This window comes from Mus caroli, chromosome 14, assembly GCF_900094665.2.
Source record: "Mus caroli chromosome 14, CAROLI_EIJ_v1.1, whole genome shotgun sequence".
Classification (NCBI taxonomy): Eukaryota; Metazoa; Chordata; class Mammalia; order Rodentia; family Muridae; genus Mus; species Mus caroli.
In genome coordinates this window covers 10527700-10545398 of record NC_034583.1, presented here as the reverse complement: position 1 = coordinate 10545398, position 17699 = coordinate 10527700, and the positions used below count along the sequence as shown (strand labels likewise).

Genomic DNA, 17699 nt, shown 5'->3' with positions numbered 1-17699 from the left:
AATTGATGCAATAATAAGAAACATAGTGTTTGTTTGTTTATTTGGTTTTTAAACAGTCCTAATTATCTGCACCCAGAGCTGATCCTGTGCCATAGCATACCCAAATATAACCAGAAAAGAGCTGGTCTCCTGGCAGTTCTGAAACACCTGTGAGCAGAGGTAAGATCAATACTTCTGCTCTGAGGGACCTGTCAGAAGCCCTCAGGACACAGGAAACTAGGAGCAGCCTAGGACAGGATCCCTCCAGTTTCTGTCTGCACCCCAGAGCTGACCCTGTGCCACAGCTCTTCATACTCATATTCCTCCCAGAGAGAACTGGTCTCCCAGGAGTACTGACACACAGGCTTTCAGGAGGGACTAGCAACAATCAGAAACAGCAAGAACAGCTGTTACCAGAGATAACCAGATAGTGAGAGGCAAGGGCACGAACATAAGCAACAGAAACCAAGGCTACTTGGCATCATCAGAACCCAGTTCTCCCACCACAATGAGCACTGGATACCCCAAAACAACAGAAAAGCAAGACTTTGACTTAAAAATCACATCTAATGATAATGATAGAGGACTTTAAGAAGGACAGAAGTGAGCAGAGAAAGGAGGGATGGGATAGGGGGTTTTCTGAAGGGAAACCAGGAAAGGGCATAACATTTGAAATGTAAATTAAGAAAATATCTAATAAAGAGAGAGAGAGAGAGAGAGAGAGAGAGAGAGAGAGAGAGAGAGAGAAAGAGAAATACAGGAGGACACAGGTAAATGGGTAGAAGTCCTTAAAAATAGAAAAATCCCTCAAAGAATTATAGGAAAAAAAACAACCAAACACGTGAAGGAATTGAACAAAAACATACAGGATCTAACAATGAAAAACTTTCCTAACCTAAAGAAAGACATGCCCATAAACATACAAGAGAGCTACAGAACTTCAAATAGTTTGGATCAGAAAAGAAATTCCTCCCATTACATAATAGTCAAAACACCAAATGCACATAAACAAAGAAAGAATATTAAAAGCAGTAAGGGAAAAAAGGTCAAGCAACATATAAAGGTAGACTTATCACAACTACACCAGATTTCTCACCAGAGACTACGAAAGCTAGAAGATCCTGGGCACATGCCATACAGACCCTAAGAGAACACAAATGCCAGCCCAGGCTACTATACCTACCAAAACTCACAATAACCGTAGATGGAGAAACCAAGGTATTTCATGATAAAACCAAATTTACACAATATCTTTCCACAAATCCATCCCTACAAAGGATAATAGACAGAAACACCAACACAAGGAGGGAAACTTCACCCTAGAAAAAGCAAGAAAGTAATCTTCTTTCAACAAACCCAAAAGAAGAAAGCCATACAATCATAAAAAAATAATATCAAAAATAACAGGAAGCAACAATCACTATCCCTTAATATCTCTTAACATCAATGGACTCAATTCCCCAATAAAAAGACATAGAATAATAGACTACATATAATCAGAGTTCAGCATTTTTCTGCATATAGGAAATGCACCTCAGTGACAAAGACAGACAATACCTCAGAGTAAAGGACTGGAAAACAACTTTCTAAGCAAATGGACCCAAGAAACAAGCTGGAATAGCCATTCTAATATTGAATAAAATCGACTGTCAGCCAAAAGGATCAAAAAAGATAAGGAAGGACAGTTCATATTCATCAAAGGAAATTCCTACCAAGAAGAACTCTCAATTCTGAAGATCTATGCTCCAAATGCAAGGGCAACCACATTCATAAAAGAAACTTTACTAAAGCTCAAAGCACACATTACACCACACACAGTAATAGTGGGAGACTTCAACACCCACTCTCTTCAATGAACAGATCATGGAAACACAAACTAAACAGATACACATTGAAACTAACAGAAGTTATGGACCAAATGGTTTTTAATAGTAGAACATTTCATCCTAAAACAAAAGAATATACCTTCTTCTCAGAACCTCATGGTACCTTCTCCAAAACTGACAATATAATCAGTCACAAAAATTTTCTTAACAGATACAAGAAGATTGAGATAATCCCATGCATTCTTCAGACCACTAAGGATTAAGGGTGGTCTTCAATAGCAAAAACACCAACAGAAAGCCACATATACATATAAGCTGAACAATTCCCCACTCAATGATAACTTTGTCAAGAATGAAATAAACAAATTAAAGGGTTTAGAATTTAATGAAAATGAAGTCACAATATACCCAAACTTATGGGACACAATTAAAGCAGTACTAAAAAGAAAACCCATAGCTCCGAGTGCCTCCAAAAGGAAACTGGGGAGAGCATACAGTAGCAGCTTAACAGCACACCTGAAAATTCTAGAACATACAAGAAAATACACCCAACAGGACTAGATAGCAGTAAATAATCAAACTCAGGGCTGAAATCAACCAAGTAGGAACAAAAATAATTATACAAAGAATCAACAAAACCAGGAGCTGGTTCTTTGAGAAAATCAGCAAAATAGATAGACACTTAGCCAGTCCATACAGAGGGCACAGAGACAGCATTCAAATTAACAAAATCAGAAATGAAAAGGGAGATATAACATTAGAAATTGAGGAAATTTAAAAAATATCCATCAGATCCTACTACAAAAGCCTATACTCAACAAAACTTGAAAATCTGGATGAAATGGACAATTTTCTAGACAGATACCAGGTACCAAAGTTAAATCTGCATCAGATAAACCATTTAAATAGTCCCATAACCTCTAAAGAAATAGAGGCAGTCATTAAAATCTCCCTACTTAAAAAAAAAAGCATGAGTTTAATGCAGAATTCTATCAGACCTTCAACAAAGATCCAATACTAATATTCTTCCAACAATTCCACAAAAGAGGAACAGAAGGAACACTACTCAATTCATTATATGAAGCCACAGTTATGCTGTTTTTTCTACCTTGGAGATGGAATGTTTTCTATCTAATCAGGAACTTGTCACAATTTACCTTCATAGAGGACTTTAGAAGAGATTTTATTCTACTTCAATCATGTTTAATATTCCAAATAGATTTTAAAAACTGGTTGAGTGCATATTACTTTTAGCTTCATAAGATATCATGTATACTTAAGAAATATTTAACTATTATTATAAATTTCCACTATGTTCTTAGCAGCCTTATTTATAATAGCCAAAAGCTGGAATGAACCCAGATGTCCCTCAACAGAGGAATGGATACCGGAAATGTGGTACATTTACACAATAGAGTAATACTCAGCTATTAAAAACGATGAATTCATGAAATTCTTAGGCAAGTGGATGGAACTAGAAAATATCATCCTGAGTGAGGTAACCCAATCACAAAATAACACACATGGTATATACTCACTGATAAGTAGATATTGTCCTAGAAGCTTGAAATACACAAGATACAATTCACAGACCACATGAAGCCCAAGAAGAAGGAAGACCAAAATGTAGATACGTTAGTCCTTCTTAGAAAGGGGAACAAAATACCTATGGGAGGAGATACAGAGACAAAGTGTGGAGCAGAGACTGAAGAAAAGGCCATCCAGAGACTGCAACACCTGGGGATCCATCCCATATACAACCACCAAACACAGACAGTATTGTGGCTACCAACAAGTGCTTGCTGACAGGAGCCCAATATAGCTTTATCTTGAAATGCTCTGCCAAATGCAGAGGTGGATGCTCTCAGCCAACCACTGGACTGAGCATAGGGTTCCCAATGGAGGAACTAGAAAAGCACCCAAGGAGCTGAAGGGGTTTGCAGCCCTGTAGGAGGAACAAAAATACGAATCAACCAGTAATCCTAGATCTTCCAGGGACTAAACCACCAACCAAAGAGTACATATGGAGGGTCCCATGGCTACAGCTGCATATGTAGTAAAGGATGGCTTTGTTGGACATCGGAATAGAGACTCTTGGTCCTGTGAAGGCTTGATGCCCCAGTACAGGGGAATGCCAGGACAGGGAAGTGGGAGTGAGTTGGTTGGTGAACAGGGGTAGAGGATAGGGGATGGGGGGTTTTCTGAGGGGAAGAGACGAACAGGGATAACATTTGAAATGTAAATAAAGAAAATAATAAAAAAATAAATAATTATATTGATGACTTTAAGATGTCAATACTGAATTGTATATTTTAAAATAAATTGTACTAGTTTAGTAAAAATTAAAAAAAAATAGTCCTAATGATTGCATCTCATGCCCTATGTGTCAGGCAATTGCTCTACCATATATGAAAGCTATTTCATATTCTATTTTCAAATAGAAAAATATGTGGCTTTCATATAATACCATTTATAAACACCCTAGAGAAAGATCCTTTCAATATAATTCAATAAAAAAAAGTATGATACCTAGAAACAACAGACTGCTCAAGAAAACATTTCACTAGCCACCTTGGTCTAAGAGAAAGACTTGTAAGATAACTCAGTTTATACACAAGTCCATATATAGTATATTAAGATTTTAATGAATGCCTGAAGAACGGTAATTATGGTCAAAGATTCCAAAGAGAGACCAATGAAAGAATCAATTGCTCATGTCATACACAAAATCTTGCTGTACCAACTGTCATAGGTCATACAAAGCATGATATGTTTCTCAGTGATTGAAAATGCCTAAAGAAATAAAATTCAGCCCATTCACAGAAATGTAGTTTGACTCAAGGAAATTCAATTTAATCATGGATCAGTTAAGAGAAATAGTCCAATAAATGTTACCAGATATCTGAAGAGTTAGAAGTGTATTGCTGCCTCATTCTGTGTTTTGAAACTAACTTTAAGTGGCTAAAACTCTAACTTTAAAACATTATAAAAGATCATTAAAAATAATTTCTGTCTTCACCAGGAGCTGATCCTGTGCCACAGTGCTCCATACCCAAGTACAGTCAGGAGACAGTGGGTTTCCCAGGAGTGCCAACAGACCTGTGAGCACAGGTAAGACCACCACTTCTGCTCAAATTTCTGGCCCAGGAGGGACTCACCCAGAGCCAGCTGGACACAGGAACCAAGGTACAGCCGAGGACAAGATCCTTCCAGTTTCCATCTGCACCTGGAGCTGACTCTGTGCCATATTGTCCTAAGCTGATCCTCTGCCACAGCTCTCCATACCCAAATACCACAAGGAGAGAGCTGGTCTCCAGCAGTGCTGTTAAGCTTGTGAGCTCAGGAAAGACCACCACTTCTGCTCTGAGGGACCTGCCTGAAGACCTCAGGACACAGTAACCAAGGAACAGCTGAGGACAGAATCCTTCCAGTTTCTGTCTGTATCCTGGAGCTGACGCTGTGCCATAGCTCTCCATACTTATATTATTCCCAGAGAGAACTGGTCTCCCAAGAATTCTGACAGGCTTACAGGAGGGACAAGCAACAGTCAGAAACACCAAAGCTAACACCAAAGATAACCAGATGGTGAGAGGCAAAGGCAAGAACATAAGCAACAGAAATCAAGGTTACTTGGCATCAAGAGAACCCATTTCTCCCACTACAGCGAGCCTTGGGTGCACCAACACACCAGAAAAACAAGACTCAGATTTAAAATTGCATATTATGATGATGATAGAGGACTTTAAGAAGGACATAAGAGACTCCCTTAAAGAAATACAGGAGAACACAAGTAAACAGGTAGAAGTCCTTAAGGAGGAAACACAAAAATAAGTTAAAGAATAACAGGAAAACACAACCAAACAGGTGAAGGAATTGAGCAAAACCATACAGGATCTAACAGTGGAAATAGAAACAATAAAGAAACCACAAAAAGAGACAACCCTGGATATAGAAAACCTAGGAAAGAGATCAGGAATCATAGACGCAAGTATCACCAACAGAATACAAGAGATAGAAGAGACAATCTCAGGTGCAGATGACACCATAGAAAACATTGACACAACAGTCAAAGAAAATGCAAAATTCAAAAAGCTCCTAACCCAAAACATCCAGGAAATCCAGTACACAATGAGAAGATCAAACCTAAGGATAATAGGTACAGAAGAGAGTGAAGATTCTCAATTTAAAGGACCAGTAAATATCTTCAACAAAATTGTAGAAGAAAATTTCACTAACCTAAAGAAATACATGCGTATAAACACATAGGAAGTCTACAAAACACCAAATAGATTGGACCAGAAAAGAAATTCCTCTCACCACATAATAGTCAAAACACAAAATACACTTAAACAAAGAAAGTATATTAAAATCACTAAAGGGAAAATGTCAAGTACCATATAAAGTTAGACCTATCAGAATTACTCCAGATTTCTCTTCAGAGACTGTGAAAGCTTGAAGAACCTGGGCAGATATTTTACAGACCTTAAGAGAACACAAATGCCAGTCCAGGCTACTATATCCAGTAAAATTCTCAATTACCATAGATAGGAAAACCAAGATATTCCATGACAAAACCAAATTTACACAATATCTTTCCACACATCCAGCCCTACAGGGGATTAATAGATGGAAAACTCCAACAGAAGGAGGGAAACTCCAAAAAAAGCAATAAATTAATGTTCTTTTAACAAACCCAAAAGAAGATAGCCACAGAAACATAATCCGAACTCTAACAACCAAAATAACAGGAAACAACACTAACTTTCCCTTAATATCTCTTACTATTAATGGACTCAATTCCCCCAATAAAAAGACAGAGAATAACAGACTGAATATGTAAACGGGACCCTGCATTTTGCTGCATATAGGAAATGCACCTCAGTAACAAAGACAGACACTACCTCAGAGTGAAATGCTGGGAAAAAATTTCCAAGCAAATGGTCCCAAGAATCAAGCTGGAGTAGCCATTCTAATATTGAATAAAATCAACTTTCAACCCAAATTTATCAGAAAGAATAAGGAAGGACACTTGATACTTATCAAAAGAAAAATCTACCAAGACAAACTCTCAATTCTGAAGATCTATGATCCAAATGTGAGGCATCCACATTGATAAAGGAAACTTTACTAAAACTTATAACATACATTGCACCCTCCACAATAACAGTGGGAGAGTTCAACACCCTACTCTCATCAATGGACAGTTTATGGAAACAGAAACTAAACAGAGACACAGCGAAACTAATAGAATTTATGGACCAAATGGATTTAACATGTATGTATAGAGCATTTCATCCTAAAATAATTATACATATGGTATGTACTCACTGATAAGTCAATATTAGACCAAGAGTGTGAAATACCCATGATACAACTCATGGACCACATGAAGCTCAAGAGGAAAGAAGCTCAATGGGGAACAAAATAATCAAGGGAAGTAGAGGGTGGGAGGGGCTTGGGATAAAGAGGAGTGGGGAGGGGGAGGGGAAGAATTAGGTATGCAGTTACATCTACAGGGAGCAGGAGAAATGCAGAGGCCCTTTGTACATACTTCAGGAACTTCAAGAGAAGCATTACCAAGGTGAGAAGATCTGGGCTACCAGGCTGTTCCAGGCTGCATCACTCTGTAAGAAAACACAATCAGCTAGCAGCTTCTGTCCCCATATACAATAGTATATTAGGTTACTAAGTAAGTATATTTTGATGACTATTTAGTGCATTGAGAAACAGTCTCAATGGATTAAGCATACATAAGGAACAAAGGCTTAACTAGAGCAGAGTAGTGAGGCTGTGATGTGACGATATGTATACAGAAGGACCAAGGTGTTACAATAGCTTTCTCTGAATACCAGATGAAGTAATTCTAGAGCTTAATGGTGAACTCAGGAATGAAGGTTCTTAAAGAATGAAAAAAAAGATTATTGTCAAAGAACACTGTATATGCCTTTTAGGGTAGAAGGACACCTTTGCCTAAATGATATCCTCTGCACAAGCTCAGAGGAACACACGGGGTCTGGGGACACTAGCTACCCTGGTCTCTAAATGGAGTTTCCCAGAAACCCATTTTTCTGGGTGTGGCTGCTTTCTTATAATCCCTCACCTTTTCATAACTTCCTGCTCAACTCTGCCCATGTCTACCTTTCTACCATTAAAAATCTGGATGTGCCAAAGCAATTGCAGCTCAGGGCTAGAAGGACCTCTGGCCACAGGTAGTCATGGCAGGCATTGTGCTTCTGCCCAGATGCTGATGTGGCAGAAACTCACAGATGCTCCCATTAGAACAAAGAAGCACCTGTCTACCAAATCCACATTCCTGTCCTTATTTGTTTGCTTACTGGTTTTCAGCCCTTGGTAGACACCAGGCAAGTGCACTATCATTGAACTATATCCCTAGCCCTAACTGCATTTTTCAAGTTATTTTTACTTTAGTGGTTTGTCTTCATTTTTGGCATTATCATTACCTTCTCAACTTTATTACATTTATTCATTTGTTCTGTATGTGTGTGAGCATGTACATGTTTAATGGTATGAGTGTGGCAGCCAACAGACTTGTCCTCTCCCTCCACCATGCAGGTCCTGGGGATCAAATTCAGGTTGTTGGACTTGATGACATGTACTTTTACCTGCTCAGTCACGTTGACAACCCCATTTTTTATATTATTTTGAGAAAGGGTTTCACTAAAGTGTCTAGGTTGGTCTGATCTCCTTCATCTGTAGTCTACTGTGAGTTTGGACTACTAATCTTTCTACCTTACTCTTCTAAATAGTTGTGATTATAAGTGCAGGCCAGTACACCTGGTTTAAAAATCTAAACCTCTGAGTTCTTGCATGTGTGTGGGTGTATGAAAATGATTTTTTAGATATAGTCATATTCCTTATCCTTAATTTATAAGTGGTCCATAACAAAGGACCATAGATACGAATCAGGCAAGATGTCCAGGTGAAGAGTCATCTTGAGTTACTTAGGTCAGCTGCGGTCATCCCAGGGATTTATAAGTGAAAAAGAAAGGAGAGATTCCTCAGAGCCAAGCCAAAGACCACGGGCTGCAAGGAAAGAAAGCATTTTCCACCATCATCCAGAAGGAGCTTTACAGAGCTTGTCATCTGAGCATTTTGAGAGCTCCCAGTCTTCCCTGAAAGCCATTATCAGCTTGTTTAAACACAGGAGTACCAAGAGTCTCTCAACGACTCTCAGTTTTCACTTGTGATTTACCACTAAAGGGAAGAATATAACCTGATAGGTGCAAACATCTGGATAATGAGCATAAAGATCAAGCCCTCAATGTGTGGTGATGCTCACATATCATCTTAGCATTCCAGGGACCAGGCAGAAGAACAGGCAGTTTAAAGCCAATCTGGATGGTACAGCAAGTTTAAGACTAACCTAAGTAACTTAGGAGATCTTACGACAAATAAGGAAATGTAAAAGACCTGGGGATAGAGCTCAGTGATAAAGTGGTGACATGGTGGACTTGCGGCTTCAGGTTCAGTCCCCAGGCCTGAAGAAAAATCTTGGAAAATCCCTTTTCTTTGAAAACTGGAGTCTGCTTAACTGAGAAAGGCAATAATGGCACCCAAAATAATAATAGTAATAACATCAATGGTGTCCACCGCCAGAGGGAGTGAATGCAATGTACAACAGATTGCTCCCCTTGGGCAATGATATTGGCGTTTTTACAGCTTGTTGCTAATAGTGAGCAAAGGTGAAGTACAAAGATAACAGACAGTGCTCTCTACAGTGGGCAACCTCAATGTTCAGCTCTTCATTAGATGGCTGGTCTGTCTCTCACCTGACAGAACTAGGTTCAAGACAACATTTCCCAAACTGAGGCACAACCCCCAAGCATTTGCCAGGAATTTACAAAGTACACAGGAAAATAGACACTTTGGTCTTTAAAGATTTTCAGGAAGCTCAGACTGAATGGCAAAAATGCACATTAAAATGGTCAAGAGACAGAAAGTTTTGGAATCCAGAAAATTTGTTTCTGAGAAGAAAGGACAACTGATGGCTTTGGAGAGAGAGGAGAAGGCAGACCAGCAGATGACAGCAAAGGACAGTGTGTACCAGGTGAAATGGGTGACAGGAGGGACCACACAGGTGTGGAGGGAGGTGTGAGCTCAGATTCCAGAGAGAAAGCATTGAGGATAACCCCAAAGACAGCAGTTAAACAGATGGAGGAAGGCAGAGAGTAGGTGGTCAGAACAGAGGCAGGGGCAGAGTTAGTTCTTGATTTGAGTGCTAGGAAGTAAAAGAAGGTCACAGAAGTGCAAAAAGGTGGCTATATAATTGGTCCCCAAAGCAAAGAAAGAATCAAATGGAACTGGAAATCATGTAGATGTCACCATGACTGCTAAGCAAGCTGTTTCAGCTGACACAGAACAAAGCATGCAATGAGTCTTCATTCATTAAATCTGCTCTCAGCCACTTTTGTGGCTTCCCATATGCATGGCCCATTTCTGAAACCAGGTCAGTGTGCTTAGAAATGCAGTATATCACGTAAAAAATTCCCAGCAAGATCTACCTGACATTTGTCAGAAATTGGCATTTTGACAACAAAGCTCTAGGACCATGCAAGTGTCCCAAGCTGGAGACCACCCCCAAGGACAGATTGCAGAGCCAAACTTAAACTCATTGAGAAAGAACCTAACTTACTTTTCCTGCTTGGTAATAGACCATTGTTTAGTCCCACAACCCCAACTTGCAGTGGGATATTTAACTTTCTCGAAAACAGAGTCAGTATCAGTTTTTTTATGCAGATATTTGTCTACAGACATCATATCTGTGCAAAAGGCTTTTGGAAGATGTACAAAGGCATTTCAAATTAATGGACTCAATCTAAAGAATATTAATTTTATCTTTTAGCTAAACACTTGGCCTGTAGGGAAATCTTAACTCAAAACAATACACTGGCAAGATTTTTCTGCACAAATGTTAATCTTAGTAATGAATTATAATGATGAGGGAAAGGGAATTAGATCCCTTCAAGTAAAATGTCATAATTTGATTTCAATATTTTTCCATTTCAAAAATTACCTTAGTTCTTTAAACAACACACACACACACACACACACACACACACACACATACACACACACACACACACACACATACACACACTCCCTTCCACGACAGGAGAACTGGGAAAGCACAGACTAGGGGATCCTTAAGGCTTTCTAGATAGCTAGCCTAACCACATTGCTGAGTTTCAGTTTCAGTGAGAACCCTCATCTCAAAAACTAAGATGAGGAGTGATTGAGGAAAACCCCTGATGTCTGCTTCTGTGGTCCACATACACATACACGTACACACACCCACACATGTCCAGACTCAGAGGTACACAACATAAGCACAGCTCTGATACTAGGTACATATTCATAAGCTGGAAAGTATTAGTATTAATTCAAGGGAAGTAAGGATAAAGTACTGAGTTCCTGTAGAAGGCCGGGCAACAGGCCTGCTAGATTACAACAGACCCTGTGTTTACACCAGCAAACCTCCTTAAAGCTTATTTGTCCTGATGTTATCCTGCATTCAGATATGAGTGGCAAAGTCTGGGAGATAATTCTGGGTGAACAATGATGCCCTCTCTCCTCTGTACACTTAGGTACACATTCTAGGTTATGTGTAAAATGCTCTACTTTTCTCTTTAAAATGACCCAACCTATGTATCGACAAGGGCTTGCACCATGTACACTGTATGACACTTCTGTTCATTTTCTCTAAAAACTCGAAAATAAGTTTCTGAGTTGTGCAATAATGAACTTTATCCTCCTGGAGAAATTAAACCAGGTATTCTTAAGTGCAGGTAAATGGAAAACCGGGTTTTGTTTGTTTGTTTGTTTTTAAAAAACAAAACAAACCAAAAAAATAAACCCAAACAAACAACAGGACAATCTTTGTCAGGCATACTTCCCCCCCTCCCCTCGAATAGAGATTAAGGTTTCTACAGTGGACTGGTATGAAGGTCACCAAACCAATGTTGCAATCTTAAAGTGACATTAACAGCAGTCATGCCTGGTGGCGGTAGCTTAGGACCAAACCAGGTTACTCCATTCCCAGAGGCCATTATCCAGGAGTGCAAATGAACATGTCAAAATACTCTTTAGATTAGGACAATTTTCTTCTTTAATTAAAACATATCCAAATAGCATAATTAAAAATTATGTGGAAGCCGGGCGTGGTGGCGCACGCCTTTAATCCCAGCACTCGGGAGGCAGAGGCAGGCGGATTTCTGAGTTCGAGGCCAGCCTGGTCTACAAAGTGAGTTCCAGGACAGCCAGGGCTATACAGAGAAACCCTGTCTCGAAAAACCAAAAAAAAAAAAAAAAAAAAATTATGTGGTATTCCATAACCCTAAGGAATATCTTCAAGACAAATCTGACCGATGGAGAGACAGCTGCCACTTGAGTGTTCAGTATCCACCTGCTCACAATGTTTAAGCTTCCCTGTAGTTTCTACTGGAAAAAAAATTTACTTTTGGGGGGAAGGAGCCAAAGCCAGGAGCCACCTGACCTACCTTTAGCTTTCTAAGTGAAAATGTTAAGGGAGCTCTGGGGATACGAGACCTCTGCTTGTCTTCTCTCTCTCGTGACCAGAGAGTCTCATTGGCAGCTTACAGGCTCATGCAGAGCAATCAGCTCTCACTCAGAATGGCTGTGCTGGGCTCTCTGTCCCTGCTGCATAGGAAACTCTCTGCAAGTTGGTAAGGGGTGTCAGACTCCAGCACCTGAATCTGAAACAGACTTTGAAATACCAGCTTCATTTGGTACTTGTACAAGTTCCAGGTTTATGAAGGTGGGGAAAGCTGGGAACTTTGTTTTAAGTGGGTTGATTAAACCCTCAAGCCCCAAACTCAGTGCACCCAGAACCCTAGGATTAGGTCACATTCTGGAGTACTTAACATCTAGAAATGCCTGAATTATGTAGGGCTGATGACAAGTATTGACTCTGAGAAAAATGCGGTAACTTGGGGGCCAGATCTCAGTGTTCCACTAAGTAACCGAGCTTGAGGTCAGGGTAGATTGGCAAAGACCAATTCTGACTTCATTAAAAATAAGTATTCCATTGTCATGGATCTCTTGTACTTTGGTTTCAGTTTTTAAAGAATGCATTGAAATATTTGTCTTGATTACTTACTCACTTGGGACTCCCTCAGAGTTTGTATCCAGTATGTTCTCACTACCCTCAACCTGGTCCTTATGTCTCTTACTTCCTTTCTTATCTTCCCATTATCCTCTCCCAGTAGAGGTAGGCAGGGTGCTGGGAAGGTGGTGGAGATGTTTACAGCTGAGATAGGAATGGCAGGGGGAGTCTTGTTCGGGAAAAGGTCTCAGGCATGAACTTCCAGGCAGTGGCCTATGCAGCTTACAGGTATCATTTCTGCTCTTTACCTATAAGAAATGTCTACTACTGTGATGGTTAGTTGTCAATGTAAACTTGTTGAAATCTAGAATCAACAAGGAATAAAGTCTCAGTTTAGAAATCAGGTTTGTCTGTGGCCATTTCTGTGGGGATTGTCTTGATTGGTAATTGACATGGAAATAAAGACCCAGCCCATTGTGTACAGGCACTAGACAGGGACTCTGGACTCTGGAAGAGTACAGGCAGTAAGCAGGGATACATTTATTTTCCATTTGCTCTTGAGTGTGGATGTGATCTGACTAGCGTCTTGAGTTCCTGCCTTATTTTCTCCAAAATAATGAACTATGACCTAGAATTGTAAGTCAAATAAACCCTTTTCCCCCTTATGTCTCTTTCTGCAGGATGTTTTTATCATGACAACAGAAGAGAAACACTACAGAGGCAGCAGACATTTGAAAGAGAGGTGTTCCCACTCCCCTTTGCCCAGGAACCAGCTCAACACTGCAGCCAGCCCTCAAGCACCAACAGAGGATTGGCCCATGCTTCTTCCTCTCGGGTCTCAGCCTCCGACAACCTCATGTAGACTACTTGTAGCCGCTCAAGTAGTAAACAGAGAATGGTTCAAAGGTCTGTGTGGTAACAATATATAACTACCTTTCCTCTGACAAAGGTAGGCTCTTACATTTTTTCATTACCTTGTCTGGGGTGAGGGAGATTCTAAATACTGACTTTTTTTTTTTTTTGCAAATGGATCCACTGTGCTTTGGTTTGTTCTGTCTCTGGTCTGGGATGTGACTCAGACCTTCAGATCCCAGCTACCTGTCATGTCCACTTTGAGAGCTTATACTAATTGAATCTCTTCCTCCAGCTCTTCTCTCCACATTTCTCTACCATTGGAACTGGAACCACCAAATACCTAGTCCTGGAATCTTAATCACTGTGTCCTTCCTCTTCTTCACCCAGAGGATCCCCAGTACCTGTCCACATAAGAGGTGAAAATAGCAAATAAACAGCTCTACTTAATGAGGGCATTTGGGGTGTGTCAGGGACCTGAGAACACTTGCATAACACTAACTCCCATTTCCATATTAATTCCACAAGAGGATCCTATTTATACTGGATTACTACTAATGCCTTGGTGACCTTGGGAAACTAATTTGCCCAAGGCTAAGTAGCTGGGAAGAAGAGAGTTAATATTTTAACTTTGCCCCTTTGAACACACACTTGTAACCAGATCACTGTTTCCCAATCTCACTGGTTGTCCACTGCCAGCTCAGCATTTCTGTCACCCTTAGAAGAGAAGAGCCCCTAGGTTGTCATCTGTTAGTACCTCACAGTCATAGAATATTGATGAAATAGCCAATCTGACCTTTTCAAAGTCTAGTCAAAGTATGGTATTTCTGCTACGATGATCTTCAAAATCATTTAACCACTTTCTGAACAGGATCCACAGTCCCCCAGGTGGCCTGTGAGCGTCTGTGCTTCCCCCTCAGATTTCAGCTACTCCATATTTCCACCTCCAATAGCATATTCATTCCCCATTAATTGTTACCCTTTAAGTCTATCTAGTTCTTCCCTGCCTCAGGGCCTTTTCATGACATTTGTTCCTAGATGCAGTGTTCTTCATCTCCTGTAGAAGACACCACCTAAGCCATCTTATCTACCCTTTGTTTCCTCCAGCCCAATTTAAAGTTGGCTCTCCATTATTCTGGCTAGCATCCTTTCACTCTTTCCCTCCACAGCAACCAAAACGTTGTCATGTTAACTTGTACTTTCACTTTACAATTTATTATTGTTGTAGTTGTGGAGATTTGTTTCATCCACCATCAAACTTCTAGCTCCTTAGCATAGAATCTGGACTATTGGCAGTGCAATGATCAGTGATCAGTGATGTTCAGTGAGGAAACAGTGTACTTCTGAAGACTTCTAACACTATCTCAAGAGACCAATGAAAATATCAGCATCATTGACTATGGAGAGAGAGAGAGAGAGAGAGAGAGAGAGAGAGAGAGAGAGAATGAATGTACATACACACATAACAGTCAATGACAGGCCATATGATCAGTGCCAATCTTGAGCTATCATCCAGTGACATGCAGACATCTTCAGAACATTCTCTGACATTTGCAAGAACATCTGGTAAGTCAATCCTCAGAACATTGTCCATGGTGAAAAGTGTGCAGCTCTGTGTGTGTGTGGGGGGGGGGGGAGTTAAACCTGTGAATAAATATTGTGAAATAAAAGATTCAGCACTTGGAAACACAAAGGAGGCGATCAAAAATCCCTAAAGGATAATGGAAGCTGCCTAACACACTGACCTAGCTTTATTTCTCTGTGACAATACACCCTGACAGAAAGCATATTAAGGGAGACATGACTTTGGGCTCAGTTCCAGGCTATAGTCCAGTCCATCATTGTGAGGAAATCACAGTGTCTGGACTGTTAATATGTTACATACTCACTTCATACCCAATGTGAAGAGCAGAGAGGAAGGAATGCATGCATGCTTAGTGCCCTGCTGGAATTCTCTGAGCTTACATAACCCAGGCCCTAAAATAAGGCTGAACCAAAACCAGCCACTCCCAGATACCCCAAATCTAGACAATTCCTCACCAAGACTTCCTTCCCAAGTGAGTCTAGATTCTGCCAAGTTGACAACAAAAGCTAATGAGCTCATCTATGTAGATTTTAATAATATTTTGTGGATCATGACTGTCACCCCCATTAGTAAGACCATGTATGTCTCCACTGTTCTTATTAATATTAATACTCCACAAATATTTGATATGCTTCATGTAAGCATGTATCTGACTTATATCTTCATAACTTGAGAATTGCCTTTTTAATTGATGCTGAAGTGCTTATTATCAAACAACTGAACCATAACTTATACATTTTTCTGCTGAGCCACAGCTATCTTAAGAAGAGAGACCCCTGCTTCTGCTTATTAATGGTCCTTGTTTTGCATGATCCATCTATTTAAAAATAATAAAAGGGAATCAAAATCTTTCAAGAATAAATTATAAAAAGAGAGAAAATCGCAAATGATACATCTGACCAAATATGCATCACAAATACATGAAGAGATCAGTAACAAAAATACAAATGAAAATTTAGAATAGGCAAAGTGCCTGTGCTTGTCAGCTAAAGTCACCAATGGGAGGGAGTCTCAATGAGGGACTTTTGTAACTGGTCAAACTGTGGACATATTTGCATGTGCATGTGTGTGTGTGTGTGTAAGTCACTAATATAGGAAGATCTGGTACCACTGTGGTCAGCACTCTTCCTTAGACAGAGGTGGGTTCTGAACAGTATAAGAGTAGAAAAACTGAGCTGAGGACAGATGAGCAAGCAATTAAGCATGCATGCATTCATTGCTCTGTGCTCTTGACTGTGAATGTGATATAACCAGTTGCTTCATACTCCTGCACCCTTTCTTCTTTAAGCTTTTTGTTGGGATTTTTTTTTACTACAGCAACAGAAACGAAACCAGTCAAGATCTAAGAGGGCATTTCTCTATAAACAAAAATATATAAATATATAAATTGTTACTAAACAATGCAGTGATGCTCAGTATCATTAGCCACAGGTGAGATGCAAACCCAAGCCTAAAACAGGTACCATTTCTCCCCTTTTAGGATAGTCATCAATAAATAGACAAATTAAAACAGATGCTGGTAAGGTTGTGGACAAATCAGAAACTGCACACACTGATGTTAGAACGTTTGAAGAAAGTTTAGCAGATTTTCCAAATGTCAAACAAAGATTTCTAGAAATCCAGTGATTCTAGTTGTAGATATATACCCAAGGGAATGAGAATACCCAATATACCTCCACCTAAAAATACATGGTCTAATGTTCACGGCAACCTTGTTCAAAACAGTCAAAAATTAAAACCCTTGAAACCCCATTAGCTAATGAATGAACAAATATAATACAAATGATGGAATCTGAGCAATAAAATTAACGAATCACAAACACATGCCAGAACATTAAATAGACTTGAATATAATGTGCTAGATGGAGAGAGAGACAGTCACTAAGGCCAGCTTTTCATAACTGCATATATCTGAGATGTCTGGAATCGGGCTCAGAGACAGAAAGGGGTTTATCTGTGCCTAGGACTGGAGTGTGGCTGGAAACAAGAGATGGCTGGCCATCAGGAGCTTTCTTTGAGGGTGATAGAAGTGTCTTAAATTTATAGCAGCAATGGCTGTCAACTAAATACACTACAATCACTCAACTGTACACACCTGAGATAGGTGATATGCACAGTTTGTGGGTTGTACTAAGGTATTACAAATTGAATGGAATATTGCTACCTGCTTTAAAGTTTGGCCTATGCTTGGCATTTACAAGGATAGGTTCAGTGTAGCCTAGCTAAGGATGAGCTGTTTTTCTGATCAGCAGAGGAAAAGAGTTTGAAGAGAAATATTGTCATAAAGAACTTATGTGAGCTCCTTTTCTTCTTATAATTCCCTTCTTTTTTTTTTTTATTACGTATTTTCCTCAATTACATTTCCAATGCTATC

General features: G+C 39.7%; 1 protein-coding gene across 10 annotated transcripts in view; it reads right to left on the bottom strand.

The window, feature by feature from the left end:
* Thrb (thyroid hormone receptor beta) overlaps positions 1-17699 on the bottom strand; it is a 388991-nt gene that overhangs the window by 337231 nt on the left and 34061 nt on the right. For 5 of the 10 annotated variants that reach the window (XM_029469084.1, XM_029469083.1, XM_029469081.1 and 2 more), the window contains exon 2: positions 7357-7429. The exons of 3 other annotated variants lie outside the window; for them this stretch is intronic. The gene's annotated coding sequence lies outside the window, so the exon portion shown is untranslated. The remainder of the gene's footprint in view (positions 1-7356; positions 7430-17699) is intronic. 2 more of the 10 variants (XM_029469085.1, XM_021181161.2) reach the window with 1 other exon arrangement.